Source organism: Durio zibethinus, chromosome 24 (genome assembly GCF_047325235.1).
Source record: "Durio zibethinus cultivar Kanyao isolate XHJ-2024 chromosome 24, ASM4732523v1, whole genome shotgun sequence".
NCBI lineage: Eukaryota > Viridiplantae > Streptophyta > Magnoliopsida > Malvales > Malvaceae > Durio > Durio zibethinus.
The window spans coordinates 5,877,681-5,899,548 of NC_143185.1; the positions used below are offsets into that span (position 1 = coordinate 5,877,681).

At 27.8% G+C, this 21,868-nt stretch overlaps 1 long non-coding RNA gene across 2 annotated transcripts; it reads left to right on the forward strand.

Annotated features, from left to right (window-relative positions):
* The first annotated feature begins 10,070 nt into the window (after positions 1-10,070).
* On the forward strand, positions 10,071-18,260 carry LOC111316776 (uncharacterized). Of its 2 annotated transcripts, XR_016333214.1 has the most exons (5): positions 10,071-10,395; positions 10,533-10,631; positions 13,661-13,953; positions 16,428-16,497; positions 17,782-18,260. It is a non-coding gene; the product is annotated as an uncharacterized LOC111316776 (long non-coding RNA). The 2 variants fall into 2 exon arrangements; XR_016333213.1 differs by lacking the exon at positions 17,782-18,260 and having other exon boundaries at positions 10,072-10,395; positions 16,428-16,628.
* The last annotated feature ends 3,608 nt before the right edge of the window (positions 18,261-21,868 follow it).

Genomic DNA, 21,868 nt, shown 5'->3' on the forward strand with positions numbered 1-21,868 from the left:
TTTTAGGTAATGAACAATAAGACAATCAATTTGAAAAAAGAATAAAAAAGTTTTCTTGGATTTTTAAAAATCCAAGCAAACATGACATTTTTTTTAGAATCCAAATGTTGGTAATTTGATGTGTTAAGACTATGCTATAATTTCAAATGTGACAAAACCAAATTACCCAAATTTCTTCAAATGACCTCAAACACATCAAGGCCCTAATTCTTACCCTACCTTGTTCCATGTTGGGGCATACTAACCCAAAAAACAAATTTAACTCATTTCCCTTAATTAATTTATGCCATAACCTTTCTTTTTTATCAATGACACGAACAATTTGAGACCCTAAGTGAGTTCATCAACATGATTATCATTATTGTATAAGCTTTCATTTGAAGTGGCATTAAAAATGGGTTATCTTTCATGCATAGTATTTTTGGTGAAGCATATTAATATATTAGTTATAGGGCATGTAAAAAAAAATAAAAAATAAATAAAACATGGTTTGACATTATACACTTGAGAAATTTGAATAAATCCAAACAAAAACTTGAAAATTTTGAAAAAATAAAGAGAGTCAAAATAAATAAAAATAAAAAGAAAAAACTATAAAACTCAAAAGCAAAAGAAAAATTGGGAAAACCAAAGAAAAAAAAGAAAATTTTTTAAAAGCTTTTCTTTTAACCCAGTTTCCTAAAAAGGATTACTCTTCAATTTATATAATTATGTTTAAGATGATAAACGGTAATCTTTCATCATCTTTTCACATACATGAAATTCATTAAAAATGGGTTATCTTTCATGCATAGTATTTTTGGTGAAGCATATTAATATATTAGTTATAGGGCATGTAAAAAAAAATAAAAAATAAATAAAACATGGTTTGACATTATACACTTGAGAAATTTGAATAAATCCAAACAAAAACTTGAAAATTTTGAAAAAATAAAGAGAGTCAAAATAAATAAAAAGAAAAAGAAAAAACTATAAAACTCAAAAGCAAAAGAAAAATTGGGAAAACCAAAGAAAAAAAAGAAAATTTTTTAAAAGCTTTTCTTTTAACCCAGTTTCCTAAAAAGGATTACTCTTCAATTTATATAATTATGTTTATGATGATAAATGGTAATCTTTCATCATCCTTTCACATACATGAAATTATCTACTTACTTCTCCTTTGAGCTTAATGAATTCTTTTTAAATGAGCCATGATTAAAGATCACCTTTTATATTGAGGAACAAAAGAAGGACATATTAAAAAATTATACACGATGAAGTCTTACTTCAAGTAAAGGAACCACATATGTCGAGGGGCAAAAGACCATTAAAATGAGTTCCTAAAATGTTTTGAACTCATTAAATCAAGAATGGATGTGTGCAAAGAAAAATAAAGAGAAGAAAAGGCAAGGAAAAGATAAAGTAAAAGAAAAAGAAAAAAATAAAAGAATGATTGAATGAAAAATGATAAAAATAAAAAGACAGATGTCCCGAAGGGAATCTTGTATATGATATGAAATTATCCTTGGTTTATTACCCTTAAACACATTTTGGGCTTATTTATCCTTTCCTTTTGAACTTTGAACTTGGCCTATGTTACATGCTCTGAAAAGTTCATTTTGATCAAATATGAATGCTTAAATTGAAAAGTATTCTTTTATGAAATCACCATATAAGCTATGAGTCTTTGTCTTTTTTCACTGTTTAACTACCTATTTGAACTATTAACCCAATTTGGATGAAACTTGGATTATTAAGTGCATGTTGAAACAATCAAGAGAAAATAAAAAATAAATGAGGGAATAATGTAGCTCTAGGGTGAAAACTCCAAAAGGGGTAGTTTAGAGCAAATTTAAAAATTATGAGGTTAATTCTAAGCATAGAAAGTAAAAAAAAAAAAAAAAAAACTAGTATGAAACAACGCATAAGTTTGAAAGATTCAAACAGGTTGATGCCTTGAAATCCATTAAAAAGATTAATTTCAAATTTTAAGCCTTCTTTTTTCGTTCCTAAATAACCATTCACAATCTTGAACTTATCAAGTTAGTCTCGATAACAAGAGTGTCAAACATATTTGGTTTTCAAAGGATTCATACTTTTTTGAAAAAATTGATGTTTCATTTGTGAGTCTAGATAGAAAAGTATAGTCTTTTTTGTTTCCTTCAAGTGGTGAAACCTTCTTGAATGAATTGAAACCTTGATATGTTGAGCCATTCAATCTATTATTGCTTCATTTTTAATAGGGAATACCAATTTTCAAGAGATTCCAAAGTCACATTTGTTTGGATATTTAATAGTCTTTGACTATGAAGTTTAATTATGTAGGGCAACTTACCAATCATCTTGAAAAATGTTGAATAACTAGTCACGCATTTTTTGTGAAAAATAGGGAAACTCTGTTATGAAAACTTTTAGATTGGTTTGGATTCAAGAAAGAAAATATTTTTCATTGAAGAATTAAGAAAAAGGAAAAAAAGATTTTTTTAAAAGAAACATAGTGGTTTGTCTTCCTGATTTAGTAATCAAATCCAAAATGCATGTTGCATATTGTATGAAAATGAAAATTAAAAGGAAAACCTGTTGAAAGATGAAAAGAAAATCAAGAAAGCTTGTTTGAAAAGCAAAGAAAGCAAAAATTGATGAGGAAACAAAATGAAAACAAGTGAAAGAATAAGAGAAGGGTAAGTTGAAATCCTTTTAGAAAAGAAGTTGAAGACTTAATTTGATAGGCAATGGGGAATAAGCATAAATAAGAAAAAAAATTTTTAGGAAAATGGTAGTTTTAGCATCCACATCTTTTAATGCACAAATGTGTCACTATTTTAAATATTGGTGTTTGCATCCATACTAGGGCATATTTATCATGAAATTTTTTGCATGGGCATTGGCATTTTTTAAATTGAATTTTGTAATTACAAGAAGCATTTGCATCATTGAAAAACAATTAAAATTGCAAATTTGCATTCCATATATGAAAATTGGTGTTTGTATTTATGAGAGGCATTTTCATCATGTAAAGAATATTTACTGGTAAAAATTTTGTAATTAGATCTTTGTTGGATACATTTGTGTCATGAAAAATGAAAGTTGCATTTGCATCATTGTAAGGGCATCTACATGAAAAAAATATTGACATCTACATCATAGGGATAAATATTGCATCCATATCTTTGTCAAGTACATTCGTATCATGAAAAGTCATTTGCATTGCAATCATTAGAAAAAAATTTCTCATCTATGATCATTTGCATTGGTGTAGAGACATTCACATTTTTACCATTTATTTTAAGATTATACACTTACATCATATTGCATTTGTCAATTTTGCAAACATTGAATAAATAAGAAATGTAGATATTCTTTTGAGTTTTGGAAAAAATAAAAAAAAAAAGAAATTATAAGAAAAAAGTCTATCAAGAAAAAAAAAAGATAAAGAAAGTCTATCAAGAGAAAAATAAAAAAAAAGTAAAAAAAAAAAAGTTTATCATAAAAAAGATAAGAAAGAAATAAGAAAAAGAGAAAATAATTTGACAAGAGACTAAAATGTCAAAAAGGTTTAAAAAGTTGAAAGAAAAAGGATTTGTAAAAAGTGGATGGGTTGTTGAAAAAATGAATGCAAAAGATGAAATACGATACAAGATAAGATTTAAGCTTAATTTAGCAAGCACTGATGAGACCCAAGCCCAAATTAGCTGGCACAAAAAATTTTTAAGCCTAAATTAGCTAGCATCCAAAATTTTAAACCCAGTTTAGCTGGTACGTTAAACCTATATTAGCTGACATTCAAATTTTAAGCTCATTTAGATGACACTTCAAGCTTAGATTAGCTGGCACCAACAAGATTTAAGCCTAATTCAGCTAGTACCTAGATTTTAAGCCCAATAAAATTAGCTCCAATTAAGAAAAATGTTATGATCAAGTTTTTTTCAAAATTACTCGATGGTGATATTTGAGTTTTCTTTGATAGCAATATCCAAATACATTTGCATATTTTTCTCGGTGGTGATATTCGAGTTCCCTTTGGTGGTGATATTCGAAGTCATTTGCATCTTTATTCGGTGGTGATATATGAGTATTCATGTTTGCATATCATTAAAGTTTAATCAGGGATGATATCCAAGTAATCATATTTGAATATTATTTGCTTATTCACTCATTGCTAATATCTGAGTTTCTTTTGGTGGTGATTTCAAAATTCAAAAAATCTTTAAAATTGATTTTTTTTAAGAAACAGATTTTCATAAAAAGATTTGTTAGTCTTCATGGTAGAATGTTTAAATTTTAAAGTTTCAAAGCTTCTTTTTAAATAAGCATTTGTATATGTCAAATTTTGTAAGATCTTTGGACATGATTCGTAAATCTTTCAAGTTGAATCTATTTTAGTGCCCAAATTAGTAAGATCTTCGGACATCGGTTTTAAGTCCTCTAAGCAGGATTCATAAGTCGTTCGAGTTGATCTATTTTAGTATCGAGATTAATAAAACTTTCAAGCGTAGTCTTTAAGTTTTTTGGGTAAAATTTGTAAGTTTTTTTAACTGAATTTATTTTAGTGTTGAGATTTATAAGATCTCTAAACGTAATCTTTTAGTCCTCCAAGCAGGATTTATTAGTCTTTCGAGCTAAATCTATTTTAGTATCCAAATTTGTAAGACCTTTGGACATAATCTCCAAGTTATTGTGTTATGTTTTTAAAAGTTGTGGAGCCTCTAATAAAAAGAGCTTTTAAATTTACTTTCGAGCATTGTCTTTAAGTTTTTTGGGTAAAATTTGTAAGTTTTTCGAGCTAAATTTATTTTAGTGTTAAGATTTATAAGTTCTCTGAGCGTAATCTTTAAGTCTTCTAGGCAGGATTCATTAGTCTTTCTAGCTAAATCTATTTTAGTATCTAGATTTATAAGACCTTCGGACATAATCTCAAAGTTATAGTGTTATATTTTTAAAAGTTATGGAGCCTATAATAAAAAAAGCTTTTAAATTTATTTTCAAAAGTTGTGAAGCTTTTAATAAGAAGAGTTTTTCAAGAATAAAAAAAAAATCAATCCAAAAAATAAAAAATAAACAAAAAACTGAAAATAAACAAAGTTTGAAAAAAAAAAATTTTTAATTATCGAATCATTGACTCCAGACAAAATAGTTGTCTATGTATTTACCCTATTCTTGATTCTTAGTGTGCAAAAAGGAACAACTGCAGACACCTAATTTTTGTATAGGTCAATTTGAGTTTGTTCAATTATATGCTAAACTTTAACATTTCAATTTGGGCTAACTTAAGCATTTTAATTGGATTTATCTAATCAAGCTCAATGCAAGATTGTTTCGAGTTGATCATTTCTAGATACTTTTGCATGGACTCGAGTCTAATTTAATTTCGTTATTGGGTCAATTTTGAATTAAGATTTGAATGTTCGATTAAAAGATTCCAAGTTTAACTATGAGTCCAAACTCAATTTTTAAGGCCCAATCCAATTCCATTATACTTAAAGCCTAATTCAAGTCATTTGGGCTTGAAAAACCCAATGAAAGCCTAAAGCATAGTTAAAAGCCCAATTTCATTAAAATTAATTAAATTAACACAAAAATGAAAAAAAACAAAAAAACAAAAAGGGTCAATTGCCATAGCAACCTTCCCTTCCTAAATGCACGTCAGAACTTCATCCCCATACCCATTTTTAGCTTACCATATTTTTTCCTTTCATTTTTTTACCTGTAGTAACTTAACACTAATTAATATCAACTCGTTACCCCAAAATCAACATATAACAGTCCAAGATTTTCAATTACTTTTCAAACCCAAATTAAATTATAACAAACATGTGAAAAAGGATAATCTTGGTTTTATAAATAAAAAAGAAAGAAATTAGCACAGAACTGAAAAGGGTGATAGAGACACAAAAGGATTTAGGCATGAAAGAAGGGGGAACCAAAAATTTTTTTCAAAGCTCCAACTTCCCTTACCATACCCCATGGTCGATCAATTTCCTACCATCCCAAATGATCATTATGATCTCCACCCTTCCTATTTTCAACCGAATCATACCCAAAAAGCCTCAAGCATTCCCATTCAGCAACCATTCATTATCAACCAAACTACCTAAAATAAATTTTGATCGATAAAAGAATAATCAAGCTTCTAACAGCCCTTGCCAACCTCATCCACTATTCGCCAACGATCACCACAACCTTGACAAAGGCCAACTACGAAATATCAAATGACCTTTCACCATAACCCACAAACCTTGACCACTAACCCAACCAAAAAGCTCCATCTCTTAACCCATTCTGCCTACAACTAAAAACCACCAAAAAACCTAAAAAAAAAAACACACATACACAGAGATACATGCACCCATTTGGCCTCCCTAAAAGCCACCATGTTAACACAAAAAAAAACTCAAAAATCAACCAAATAAACCAAAAAAATACACAAAAAAACCATCCCTTGGAATGGGAAACACTGCATTAAAACATCAACCAATAGAAAGAAATTAGAGAAAAAAAAAGAAAAGGCTTTATGGCTAAATATTTAAGGGTAGATCTAGGTACTTAAAGGTTGTTTTTCAAGAAAATAAGGTTAGAAGAGGGAAGATGGGGTCAAGAGTAATTTTTTGGTATTTTTAGCCAATTTTCGATCACTAGCGATGGTGATGGCATGACGAGGACAGTGGCAGTTGGCCTTTGTCTGGATTCTAGTTAAGAGAATTTTTTAAAGAGTTCTGTTTTTCTTTTTTTTTTTTAAGAAAAGAATGAAATGAACTAAAAAAGTTAATCTTTTTATATCTAGAAAAAAGAAGACAAAACGACATCATTTTGGTGGGGAGATCTACATGTGTACCCTTCATTTGACTCTATACCTACACACTCAACCCGATTCCTAATTCCCTTAACCATTCTTGATCGTTCAATTGAACCACCCTTAAACTGCTAAAAAATTGATTTAAACTTGACAAACCACCTGAACTGCCAGAAAATTGCTCTAAATCGCTAAAAAACTATCCAGACCAAACCAACCCGCTTCAGACCATTGACCGACCTAGTTAAGTTTTTTTTGTATTTTTGTATTTTTATTACTTTTTTATTATTTTAACTTTTTAGGTTATTTTTTCATTTATTTATATATGTTTAAAATTTTAATTTTCAAAAATAAATATTTATTACTTTTTAAAAAATGAAAATAAAATTTAAACTTTTTTAAGTAATTTTAAATTCACCATTTCTTTAAAAATAAATAAATAAATAAAAATAATAAAAAATGAGAAAAATAAAATTTTTATCCGATGATAAAGTTCTAAGAAAATTTATGTAGTGATTTCTATAAAATTTCTACGTAAAAAATTTTTTTTAAATACCACCAATTTATTGGAGTATTTATAAAAAATTTTCAATACAAAAAATTATTTTCACTTCTCTTCTATAACAAAAAAGAATACGAAAGGTGAAAAACAAATAAACAAATAATAAACAAAATTTTCTCAAAAAGAGGCAAATAATTTATAAAAAAAATAATAAATGAAGATAAAATATAAACCTACAAATAAAATATGCATGCCAATATTTTATTATTTGCATTGCATGTAAATTATTAAACCATGAAAAAATAGATGCAACCTTCAAATGATGAGATTTTAAAGTAATTTGGGTAATGATATCTAAGAATCTTTAGGTGAAAAGATTTTTTTTTTAAATACTGCTAGCATATTGGAGTATTTATAAAATAATTTTAATATAATAAAGACTTCCCTTTTCTTTTAAAAAAATTTTAAAAAGGTAATAAACAAATTTTTCTCATAAAGAGGGTAAATAAAATATGTGTATTAATATTTCATTATTTTTATTGCATGCATGCCATTATTTTTTGAAAAATAAACACAAGCCTCTACAGATTGGATTTTCAAGTAATCCAAGTAATGATGTTTAAGAAATATTTAGGTACGAAAAATTATTTCAATGTTACCAATGCTAAGGATGTTTTAAAAGTTTTTTCAATAGGAAAGTTATAATTTACTTTTCTCTAATAAAATAGAACACTAAAGAAAATAATAACAAAACAAAAAAGAAGAAAAAACCAAAAATGGCAACTAATTAAAGAAGTAGGGAAATTATTCATAAATACCAAAATTAATACATTTTTGTTGGGATTAAATGATATTACATAATTAATTTGTATCGTTTTTAAAAGGTACTATAAGGATGTTAATCATTCTTCATGCGTGATTGACTCCTTACCTAAAATGTTTCGCAAATGCTAAAATTATCTTTTTATTAAATTTTAATTAATTTTAAAAGTTTATTAAAAATGTATGTTTTAATAAGTGGTTAATTGTACCTAACCAAAAAATATTAATAGCAACTTTTTATTTTTTTACCAAGATTCATTTAACGGTCCCCAAAATTATTACGACAAATAAGTATAAAAATATTATTTTAATAATTATGTCAAGAACATTATTTTGATGAAAATATTGATTTTTCAAAAAAAAATCTAAACACTAAAATATATTTTTCACAAAATCATCCAAACAACAAAAATAAAAAAATTTTCAAAAAATAAGTTCATTTTTCAAAATATGCTTTCAAAACACTATATTTCAATAAAAAAATGAAGCCTAAATTCCTATTCCTTTCAAAATTTTCAAAAATTAATTTACTTTAGTTACTAATAAAATCAAAGGGTTAGTTGCTTGCAATTGATGCCAAAATAAAGGAATATATCAGCCGAATGGGCTTTAAATAAAAGTAGTTTGTGTATGATCTCTGTAGGGCGACAAATATTACTTTACTCAAAGCCAAGTTAAAATGGCATTTGTTTAACTTGCAATCATGTACGTTAAGAAATAAGAACATTCCAGTCGAGGGGTATAGGCTCAATTAACACATGCCTCCAATTAAATAAAACACTAAGAAATAAAAAGAATAACAACGATAATAAATAAATGAATTAATAAACATGAAAAAAAAATCAAATTAAATAATAATTAAAACTTCTAAATTAGAGTTTAGGATAATATTTTATTAATGACTAATTCAACTGTCGAAATGTCTCAAGTAGAGTTGTTAAACTATCATATTATGTAAGTCCAAAAACTTGATTGTTAAATTATCACTACTAATTTTTTTATTAGGTTTGAATGATTATCTAATTAAATTTATCATTTTTATAAAAATTATAAACTTAATTAAGGTTCTTTAAAAAAAAAAGTTTTGATATATATAATAGAATAAGATTTAAGAGTCAATCACACGTAAAAAAATATTAATACTTCACAATAATCATCCTAAAATGATATCAATTAATCTTATATTTTTTTAAAATTATCTTAATTAAAATGGTCATTTACACTTAATTTCCTTTGTTGTATTACTTCTATTTTATTTAATTGATTATTTAAAATACAAAATGGTCTCAAGTCTTTGCGGTATTTTGGTATAATTTAAAAAAAATTTCCATCTTAAAAATATTTAAAAAATCACTTATTTTCTTGAAAAGTTCAATTGTCATATTAATTTAATATTTTATTAAAAAATATTTATTTTTATTTTTGCTTGTACCAAACATTTATTTTTATTTTTTTTCTTTTAACTATCTTTGTCTTTATTTTTCAAATAAAATTTCTTCAATTATTTAATAAATATTTTGTTAAAAAGTAAATAAAAAATCTTTTTGTTGAAGTATTTCTAAAGTCTTTCCAATACTTGTGGTAGGATTTTCAAAAAATTCTTCATTTAAGAATTAAAAGAAAATCACGTGATTTTCTTTTAATTTCATCATTAAAAAATTTTCACTTACAATTTATTAAATTTACAAGAAACAAGTAATGATACAATTATACAAAAAAATTAAATTAAAAAATTTATATTTTTGAACCATATATTTTAGTTATCTTTTTTATTATCAAATAATTAAAATATTTTTCTAGTCTAAGAATTTAAATTTGCATATGCATCCATCTTTACAATAAATTTTAATCATTCCAACCTAACTGTGACCACCAACTAAGATGTCCACATGTCAGTTTGTCCTTCTCTTTTTCATTTTACTTTTATAGATTAATTTTTTAACAATATTTTTTACTCACGTTTTGGTTTTTTGTTTTTTTTTTCATTTTTATGCTCCAACCTTCTCATCTAGTATCCTTTTATCTAAAATTCTTCCCTCTCCCAAGCCTTCTCCCCCTCTCTAAAAATCTTTGTTCTATCTTTAACCTTCTTCACCTCTCTCTAAAAATTTCCCTTGTCTGTCTAAACTTCACCCCTCTCTCTAAAAACAAAAAGGGTTTTAGTTAAAGAAAGGGGGTATATGATGCTTCGGACTTCAAGAAAAAAGGAAGTGGGAGGAAGCCTAAAAAGAAAAGTTATGGGTGAAAATGAGGGGAAAATGAGAAGAAACGATGTAGCTTGTTGAATCAGGACATGGCAAAGGTTCTTTTTTTCTTTTTTTCTTTCTTACTTTTTGATCAATTTTTTTTTTTTAGATTTAACATGTTTGATAACACTTGCAATTATGCTTCCAAAAAGTTGTCTAATTTTTTAATTTTTTATTTATGATTTTGCTTTAGTCTACCCGTTAAAGGTAGTTCAGGGAGCTCAAATATCGGATACCCGACTCGCTTGAGGCTGTTATAGACGATGCTGACATTAACCTCCAATTGCTTGATGTGAGTGTTTTTACTTTTAATTGTTTTCTTAAATTTTTATATGGTATTTCGATTAGGAAAAAAAGATATGAAAACAGGCTATTTATTTATTAAAATTATGCACATATAAATATATATATCAAATTTTGTAAAAAAAAAAAAAAAAAAGGCTCATTGCGTATTCACGTGCCATCCACTTTTGTTCATTGGCTGTTCCTCTGTTTGAAAAGAAAGAGGAGTTGGTGGAGGCCATTACTTTGAAAAGAAAGGGTAGTTGGTGGGAAAAATTAATAAACATTAAAGAAGACTGAGAGAGGTAGGCAGAGAAAGAGTGATCAGGAAACTCATGTTATCACCTACATTAAGAAGGTCGATTATCTTTCTTCTTGTTTCCCTTTTTTAAATTATTAGTATTTTCCTCATTTTCATATGGATATTTTCTTATTTGAAGTTAATATTTAAGGATTTATTTAGAACCTTATTACTAAAGAAAATACAACCTCTTTCATACCTTGAACGATGCAAAGGATTCAAAATTGAAATACAAGTATGAACAAGGATTTTTGAGAAAACTATTGGGAAGATAGCTGATAAGTTAAAGCATGGATCAATTATGTATTGTTGATTGCACATAACAATTGTGATTGGCAGAAATTAGAAACTTTTTGTTAAAGTTATGTTTTGCCTTTCTATCAGATCATTTTCCTTTAGTTTAATATAAAATTTTAAAATGTCTTTTCCTTGCAAAAGTTTTAATACGTATGATACTCAAGTTGCTATTGACATATGGTTAGTATCATACAATTGGTAATATTTTCAACTTTCGTATTCTTGTCTGTATTGGTGAGTTATAAGACCTTATTCGTTTCTATACAATGATGATTCGTTTAACTTTATGCATATATGCTTATTTTGTTAGATGTGTTTTCTAGGAGCTATGTTTAGTAAAGCAGTTCATTTAGTATATGATAAGAACTAGCATTGCATCAATGAGAAACTTTCTGTAACATATATAATCATTCAAACGCAATGCAAAAAAATTGATGAAACATTTTTGACAAAGCTTCCATTGGCCTCAAACGTAGGCAAGGAGATGTAATAGCTAAGCTTGCTTCCTACTTTCTACCTTCTACTTTCATCACTTTAGTTGAAATGATTAAAATTCAAGTATTTTTTACATTTTTGGTGTTGCATTAATTTGGAATATGCAACTCTTTAATTATTTTGTGTTGAACCAATTGCTTATATCACATGGTAAATATGCCCCAATAAATGCACATTTAGTGATCAGTGTACCTGTCTAAGAAAAGTATGTCATAACTAAATCAGAGAACTAACACATCAATGATCAAGTTTATTTTTTCTTCTATTTTTCAATGTTATATGTGATTTGGGAAGCTCTGCAAGCGCAGGCCGTTCAAGTAATAATAGGAGATAAAAAGCCTAGATGTCAATCCCACAAAGATTAGTTAAAGACATTCCTAAGCTAAGTACCTGTTATCCCCATTCCCTTCTAAAGTTGGTTCGATCAAAGAATCAACATGAGAATTAAGCTATTTTAAAAGAATAAAATTAAACAAAGCCATGCATTATGTAAACTAAGTAAAATAACTAAATCTAAGAAATTAGTCAAAACACCTTGAAACTTAAAGAGAACGGCAGCCTAACTAAGAATAAAATGGAATTGAAGTGAAAATTAAAAGTTGAAAATGCAATTCAAAGCAAAAAAGAAAAAAAACTGAGAGTAAGAAGGTAACTATGAACAAAAATTGCATGACAAGCTAACATCAAATTTTAAATGAGAATAAAAAAAAAACTGCAAATTATAAAGAAAAAAATAGAAATCGTAGATCATTTTCAAATCTAGAAAAACTGGTTTTTAAAATAAAGTTCTAAATCTAACTCATGTAAAACTAGATGAATATGATCTAAATATTGAAAAGCATGAAAAAGACTACAAGAAAATCTAATTGAATATTAAAAGCTAAGAAGAAAGTGTTAAGTTTTGATGAAAAATAGCAAGACCAAAACTGCTCGGAAATCGTGAACACTAAACTTCAACTTATGATATGGATCTAAAATGTGCAAAATAAGTTGAAAATGAGCTGGAAATTGGAAAAACAGTTTAAGAATAAGATGAGAAACTACAGAGAATATCAAAAACCGAAGAGAAATGGCATGAAGTAATCAAGTTCATCCAAACAGAAGTGGCGCCAAAGCAGAGTTTTGAATGAATCACAAGAGAAAAATGTAGATCTAGAATTTTCTAATGAATATGAGCTTAAAGTAAGCTAAAGCAAGATAAAACAACAAGTTTACTACAAATTTCAACAAAAAAATTTGCATCAAAATAAAGGAAAAAGCTCAACCAGCTAAGAATCCAAACAGGGTGCAAAAATGCAAAAAACTGAATATGCAAGACAAATGTGGTCCAAACAGCAATCAAATGTAAAGAAATAAACTGAATCAAGTAAGAATCAATAAGTAAACAAGTAAAACTAAGGATTTAGAGTGAAAAGAAGGCAAACAACTCGCCAAGGAGAGAGCAGTTCCACTCCAAAATTAATTGATCACATCTGACCTACACTTGTCACCTGTATGCAGATGAATCTTCCAAGCTTGATCTGGTACACTGGTACAAGTTTGAGGCTTAATTTTTAATATCTTGTAGCTAATCGAATTAGGAAACTATGAAAGAAATTTGAGCAAAAACAAGTAAGATTGGAGTGAGATATCATCAAAAAACCGCAGGTAGGTTAGAACTGGTAGATTAAAAAACAAATTTAAGTATCAACGAAAAATCAGTAGATTTGAGCTAGCAAATAATAAAACTTGCAAGTTTCATTGCCAAAATCATAAAGAAAACTGAAAAATATTTGAGGAAATGTAAAAGTGCAATCAAAATCAATAGAAAAACATGAAGATCAAGGGCTGTTTGGTTGCTAAGAAAGTAAAATGCAGTAAAGGAAAATGCAAAAATTAAAGATCAAGAAAAATAAAATCCTAAGCTAAAGTCTCTCTAAAATGGCTGACTCTACTCTTATTTATAGGCAGGTCAGTGATGAATGGAACCCTAAAAAAATCTCTCCAAAATATCTACAATGAGGTGAGCTTCGAGAGACTTTTTTTCTCCTTGCTTCTGCACTTGGTGCATGGCTGTTTGGCTTTAAAACTCTTCACTGGTTTGCAATCTTCTTTTCATGCATTTTTGCCACACCAAAAAGTCCTCTTTATAGCCAATGGGATCTCTCCAAAGTGCCAGCTCATATGCTTCTTAAAATCTCCTTCAAGTCTTCAAAAGATGGCACCAAAGTGCATTGGTTACATGGCTAACTTCCAACATGTAAGCTTGCATCCTTGTTCCATCCTTTTGGCGTTAAATGCATCCATTTGTTCTTTAATTTTTCTGCCAAAATTCAAGTCACACAAGGGAAAATTTATGCATTATAATGCTTGAAAGAAAAAAATTCTAAAAATTTACCACATAAAAATTAACTTCCCACTCATTAATGTACACATTACCTGTCTAGCATGTATTAAGATCCTAGAAAGGTACTAATGCATAATTGAGCTAAGGAAGATAATTCTAAATGAAAATTATAAGAATTGGGACTTGAAATATGGTTTCATGAAGTTCATTTGAGTTCAAGAAGTTATAAAAGAAAAGGGTAAGAAGAACTCCCTTAATAGGCAATGAAGCCCAATTACACTAGTTGTGACCTTTACTAGCATTTACCACCATAAATCCTCCAAAATTTGTCCAAATTGTCCAAAATTCCTCATTTTTTCTATTATCATGTACACATGAGACAATTATGCATTTAGGAGTATTTTTGCCACAATTCTCAAGGAACAAGCCAAAATATAAGCAAAATTGCACTAAAAATGAGCATGAAAAAGCTAAAATTTTAGTGCAATCAGTAGCTAAATTTTCTGACCAAATACTTTGATATTGTGATAATTAAGTATAATGCATGTGGTGGGATTAAAGGGTTAAAATTAGTAGCTAAAGTAGTGTATAATTTAATCAGAATGATTAGCAGCCAAAGTTTATCATTTTGTTATTAAACTCATTTTAAAATCTGCGAAACTGCTATGTTAGTTAATAAAAGGGTTCAGTCTTTCTATGGATGTGTATGTTTCTTATTGACATGGTCCTATATATTCTAATTGTGCTCAAAATAATGTGGTAAGTCAATTGGCATGTCCTTAGTTCTTACAAGAATGAAGAAAAAAGGAAAACATGTTTTCTTCTTTTCTTTATATCATAGATGCTAAATGTAAACTTTTATTTTAGATTTTGATGTTAACGTTATTTTTATTTTTGCCTTATGACATGTGAATTGATATTTGTGTAAACTAAATTAACATTTATATAATTTCCTAGTGAAAAACAAATTTTTTATTTATTTATTTTTATTGCATGTATTCTTGCTTTGGATTGTTCATTGGTTTTAAGATTGCATCATTTGCATTTTTCTATGTTTAAGTTAGTAGATTGATTTTGGTATTATTCCCTTTTTTGTAGGGATTGTTAAAGGTATTGTGTCATATAATTTTAAGATCAATTTTTTATTGATTTTTATTGTTTATTCTTATTTCTTTTGAATTAGATGTTTGTTGGTGTTTTTTAGATTACGGTTAAGTATTGATGTTGACTTTTATGTTTGTAGATTTGAGTTGCATTTATGTTTTAAATTTTTCTTTTTTTAGTTCTCTATAATTGGTTTTTTTGTGTTTACATTATGGATGATATTAGTTAGGCAAAGGAGAATAAGATTAAAAAGGTTAGAAAATTAATGTCTAATAGATTAAGAAGGCATAATGGTTTCATTATTTAGTGTCTGAGTTTCTGTTGATTAAAAATGGAATTTGAGGGTTGAAAGATCGAATGTCAATATAAATAAAAGAAGATGTCAAGGTTTATATGATGGTTCCATAGAGAGATCATTGTCTAATAGGAATAATTTAGAGAATAGATTGACAAATTGTGATGTATATGATGGGGACCAACATTATATGTTGTTGCATTCAACTCTTGGTATTAATGGTGAAGTAGGGACTATTTTAATCCAAGCTTCTAGGTTTATTTTCTAGAAACTTTGCTCACTCATATTCCAAAGAATAGGTCTGAGTTTGAGGCCAATGCTGTAGCAAATTGTAGTAGTTTAGTTAGGATTTCAAGCAGTCTGACCACTGCATCTGAGTTCTCTACTAATGCTGTTATTGGAGCAGTTGTTGTAGTAAAGCCTTACTATCAGGAATCTTATGGTAATTCCTTTTAACTCTATTTTTTTATTATTAAATAAATAATATAGTAAATTTATGATTTCATTAGTGACTTTTATTCTTTTATTTTTTATTCATAAATATAGTATTCCTGTATTAGAAATTGGCATAACAGTTCCCCTTCCTCTAGAATGGAAGTTAATACTGCATTGAGGGCTTGCCTAATTTGCTGCAAAATATCTTACTTTTTCATTCCAAGCATCATTTAGTAATGCACTCCAAAAGAAAAATAGGAAATCATAGATAGCTAGAAGGCAAAATTGAGGTAATGTCCTACAATTTCAATGTTCCTTATACTTTTTACTTATGTCCATACATTATGATTTTATTTAAGTTCTCAAAGGTTATATATAGTTGAAGGATTGTTTAGATTATCTGTAATATTTGTTTTAGTGTGTATATCTTTTTATGGTTTGATGAGCATAAGTCATTTTAGAGAATGCCGAATTCCAGATTTGTAAATTCTCAATGCAACTTTGCTTTTCTAATTAATAAATTCATTTTTATATTTTTTTTTGCACCTTGCAGATCAATAAATTGCAAGCATTTCAACTTTGGAGATGGGAACTCTCCTTTTAGGAGTGGTTGTTTTTAAAAGGTAAGTTGATTGTCTATTTATTCTTCAAGCCATTGTAAAATGCAAATATTTCTTTTTTTAGTATTTGTAAATATACTTATTTTCAGATCTTATCAATTATAAGCTGTTTAGATGTGGACATTGTGTTACAATTCTCTGTTTCCCTATTTGTGCATTCTCGTCTTTTTTGTTGATTTTTCATCCTTTTGTCTACTTGTGTTATTATGGCTGCTCAGTTTTTAATAGTTTCTTAGCCCAATCTCAACAAAGATATCAGACAGTTTGGACTTTTATTTAAAGAGGTTGGTTTAGCAAGTAAAAGGTTGGTTTGGACTTTTGACAACTACAAGCTTCGATCTTAATTTTCTTGAGTATAAGTCTTACTAATAGAGGGTGAGAGGAAGATGAGGCAACACTAAGTGTAAGGAAATGATAATTAGCAAAGTGTAATTATTTTGCATAATATATATAGATATATATATATATATATGCCATAGTGTAGAAAATCATATATTCCATAATTATCACATGAGATTTTAATTGCATTGCATAATATGAATGCTATAATGCAGAAAAATATGCCCATGTTTAGAAACTTTTGAAAATTCTAAGATATTGAATAACACAACTTACAAGGTTTAAATAAAGTCAACTAATTGATCATGTCTATTATTGCACTTGGTTTTACGTTTTAATGCATTTTGAATAAAAAAATGTTAACACGTCTATTATTGCACTTGGCTTTACATTTTGATACTTGATAGTGGCACTTATTAATTGAACTATTTTGGATTTTAGGTGGATATGGGAAATAACAAATTTATTCTGCAAATGATGTCTGTTTCTTTCTCTCACAATCAATAATGAAATCAATCTTGATTGTTGCTTTTCTTGCCATCTTTTTAGAATGACATGCACAAAGAAGAACTTTCCTATCATTCACGTATTTTATGGTGTTTTCTGAGCTTAACTAACTCGTTTGCAATTTAAAAAAAAAATAAAAAAATAAAGGGATTTAAATCTATCTAGAAGGGAAAAGTGAGGGAGGGGAGTTACCATTTCTGTTACAGTAATAATACTAAGGCAACATACTTAAATGGCATAAGGCTACAAACATAGAAATGTGTCCTACTTGGCATGATTTTACTGACTCCATAACTACAAAAGAGCAGAAGGCAAGCAGATTATTTGTTTCCTTTGACCTCTTTGGCTTTGATATACTGTTGAAAAATCTTAAGAGTCTTTATTTTGGGTGATCCTCTGAGATTTTGGTTTTGTGATTCTCTGCAACTTTATTCACAATAGGCAGACTTGTAACTACTTTGGAAATATTCCCTTCCTGGCCAATGAGATTTCAACAAACCCAAGAAGGTTTCTTATCTTTTCTTTTTTTTTTCAATTGTTTGACTATGTCTTCCAATGTATGAGTAGTACCAGATTTCCAGCTAATTTCATTCCTCTCAATTTAGTGCTTTATTTGTAGTACTTTTAACTGTAATTTGGTTGCATTTGCTCGACATAATGATGCCGATGGTAGGATAAAAATTATTTTATACCATGTTTGGTATTTATTGAAGTAATGAATATATAACCATTATTAGATAATTATGTTTGTAGTTTGGAACTTCTTATTGGATTTTGTTATCAATTTTTTCCTAATTGTTTTACATGTTTAATTTGAACCATTTTGGTCCAAAGGTGATTGGTGAAAATGATAATAAATTTGTTCCTAAAGTTATGATATTTACAATGAAGCTGAGAGCAGATCCAACTTTTTTTTACAATCAAGCATGACCATAAAATGAGAATTGAAATTGCTTTTCTTACAATGAAGCTAAAAGCAGATCCAGCTGTGTTTTCCATACATGCACATGTAATAACTCTACAGATGGCATATTATCCCTTAGAACAGAGGATAGATATGATAGTTTTACCATCTAGCAACATGCATATCATGGAATACTTAACATGAACTAAAGCTTATTTATTCTGCCAAATTTTCTTTTACTTAGTGAACTTCGTCTGCTTAGGAGGAAGGTTTCTTGTAGATTTTCAAGTTTCAAAAACTGCAAAAGAGGATGCTAAACTTATGGACAATTAGATCATTTTGTCTTTTATCAATTTAGGTGTTAAACATTATTAGTGACTTGGTTTCAACAGCTAAAGAAAACAATTCTAAATTTCCATTTGCTTTACTAGATTTTTCTTAAATTATAGGTAAAGAACTATAAACAAAATCGAAGAAGAAATCAGCTTAACTGCTAATCATTATTATCGACTTAATTTTAATATATAACCCAATTTTTCTTTAGAGAAATAATAGACCTTAGCCATTGTTTTGTTCTTGACCTTTTGATTTGAACTCTAATAAACACAAAGTGTACATGAATTATTTCTTTCAGACATTTAGCTCTTATGCTACTTTAATGTCTTAGGATTTAAAACTCTGATGGCATTGCTTTTTTTATTTTGTCAAAAACTTTTATAAGCAGACTAAACAAAAACTAGATAGAGTTGGGATGATGATCTAATGATCATCAAATTCAAAAAGAAAAGTAAACTCTTTAAACAGTGCAGATTTTTAGACCCACCCAGGAACTATCACTGGTTTATGGTAATCTTCAAACAGCTTAATTATCAGGTGGACTTGAAGAAATCCAAATATATTGTGATTGTGCTGGTTTGCCAAATGTTGAACCATTAAAGTTAAAAATTCTCCAAAGAATTTAATTTGTCCTATGTTTTGGGCTTTACATTTCCTATGCTTTTGAGGATGGGAATCTCAATTTTATGAGAATCCACCTTTGGAAGTAGGTGAACTATTTGGGTTAAACCCAAGGTTCACCTCGATCAAATCTGATTGGATTTACAAGGGATTTCTGCTTTATACTACATTCTATGGCCATTTTCAGCACCAGTGATTCTTAATGCATGCTTTGAACGTTGAAACACAAGTAAAGTTGGGAGTATTGACTCACGGAAAATCCTTCCTTAATACTATTGGTTGGGCATTCGGATTTTGTGGTTCTAGACATGTTATCATAATGTTATTGGTTGGGCATTCAGATGTATAGTGTATAAAAAACTTATGGAATTTTAATTCTATGAATGGACAGTCAAATGTCTTACATTGGAAGCCTCTCCAATTGATCTTTTCATGATTTAAATCGATTTTCTTGATACGAAACATTTTCTAAACTATTTTATAGCTTTTTGAACTCTAATTTCTCATTTAAATTGATTAACACATTGAGTTTAACCAATTATCTTTCATTCTTTCACTATATTTTGAAAATATTTCAACATGGTATTTTAAAGACAAAACCAAGCATTATATCTTTTATCCATAAATTAAAACAGAATTTTAATTTTCGATATTATTATTGTATACTTCTGCATTTGGTAGCTTGAATTTAGTTTTAACTTTATATATATAATAATAATAATAAAATTCATGAAAATAAACTAAAACACAAACAGTCAAGCTAGATAATTTTCATGTCGGAATCAATACAAGTCAGTTTGTTTCACGTTTAAATTGTTCAAAATTCCAAAATTGAGAAGTTCCCAATTGGATTTGCTACCTCCACAAACATGAAACTCATAACCATTAGTAATAGTGACAAAAGGAAATTAAACAGAATACATCCAAACAGCTTTCCTTGTGAAACATGAATACCTAACAGCTTAGATCTAGCCAAATAAAAGATATAATAATTAAAATACATGGACAGCTCAAGGCATGAAATAAGAAAGAAATTTTTAACTCAAACTTTAGTCAGTTCATTCATGCACTCTTAAAATATAGCATCCAATGAATTGAAAATTTAAGAGCATTTAATTTTTTTATTTTCAAGTTGCAGCTTTTTTTATACTAAAAGAAAATTTAAATACACCAAACATGTGGAAAATGTCTTTAAAATGGCCGGAAAGACAATAGAAGCAAAGCTCCCATGGCAGTTCTCTACGGAACACATTCTTCTGTTCATATGACCAAGTGCAAGTGTGCTAGAAGCCAATAGATGAATAGCCCTTATCTCGGATTGGAGATGCTAACGGGGCGGGAATAGAAGTGCGGAACCTATCTACCGCCTGAGTCTATCTCCTGTCAACTATGCACCCCAGACAGAGACTACGAACAGAGTAGTACTTTTGGAATCATTGCGTGAACATAACATTATAATTCCCGAGGGATCGACCACTATTCTAACGGGAATGCTAGGGACACTCAGTTCTACGCACCCGCTCCAACACTCGAGCAATTTAAAAGTCCACGTCATCCTACAAATTAAAACTCAAACCTGTCACTTTGCCGCAGGTAAAAGCACCTTGTATTTTTAAGAATCTTTCGAAAAATAACCATTACTCTTAAGAATTTTTTTTAAAAAATTGTATGTTCGATAATTATTTTAAATTTTGATTAATTTAAAATTAAATTGAATCAGAAGATAAATTTTTTTAAATTTATTTTTTTTAATCATAATATTTATAACTGAAATTTTAATTAAAAAAAATTAAACTCTTTATCACTCAAATCATGATTATTCTTAAGAATTTATCTTAAAGACTAAACTGCTCTTCATATACACTAGTTGTTTTCCATTTTTCTTGGCCCAGTCATATATACAGTTCACTAAGGTAGACAGGTAGTGAACTGGTTAATTTTCTAGAGTATACCATTTTTTTGCACTATGACTTTAAACTAAGTCTATTTTATTTTAATTTTATTTTAATTAGTTTACAATCTAAAATTTTTAGAAATCTAAATCTAGTGCATTTATATATAATTTTTTGTTGAATATTTTTTGTTTAGCTAGATAAAATATTTTTGAATAAGAAATCAACTAAAGTAATATGAATATAAAATAAGAAAGTTGAAATAATAATTAAAATTATAAAGTATTTTGACATTGTCAAAGCTAGTTTAGCTTTTAACTTAATGTTAATATTAAAATATTGAAAAATTATCTAATACATTGATAATAGAGTATTTTAGATTTCATAAGCGAAGTTAGTAGGATGATACATATCATTCAAATATATTAAAAAATAAAAAAAACATTAATTAAAAAAAGAATATGTATTAGTTTCTTAACCCTATTTGTAAAATTAAAAAAACTTTATTAATAGTGTATCGAATACAATTTATAAAATATTAAGCTATGTCTCTTTATTGGTATTTTAATTTAAATTTTTTAGTCAAACTTTTTAAGTTTGACTTTTGTTTATAAAGTAATATTAATTAAAATTTTACAATATAATATATTTTTAATTTTTAATTTTTTAAATATATACTTATGACATATCTAAAAATAAAAATTTGACTAAATAAGATTAAACTAGGATAATATTTATGAGACAGACAAAAAAATCATGAATAATTTCGAAAATA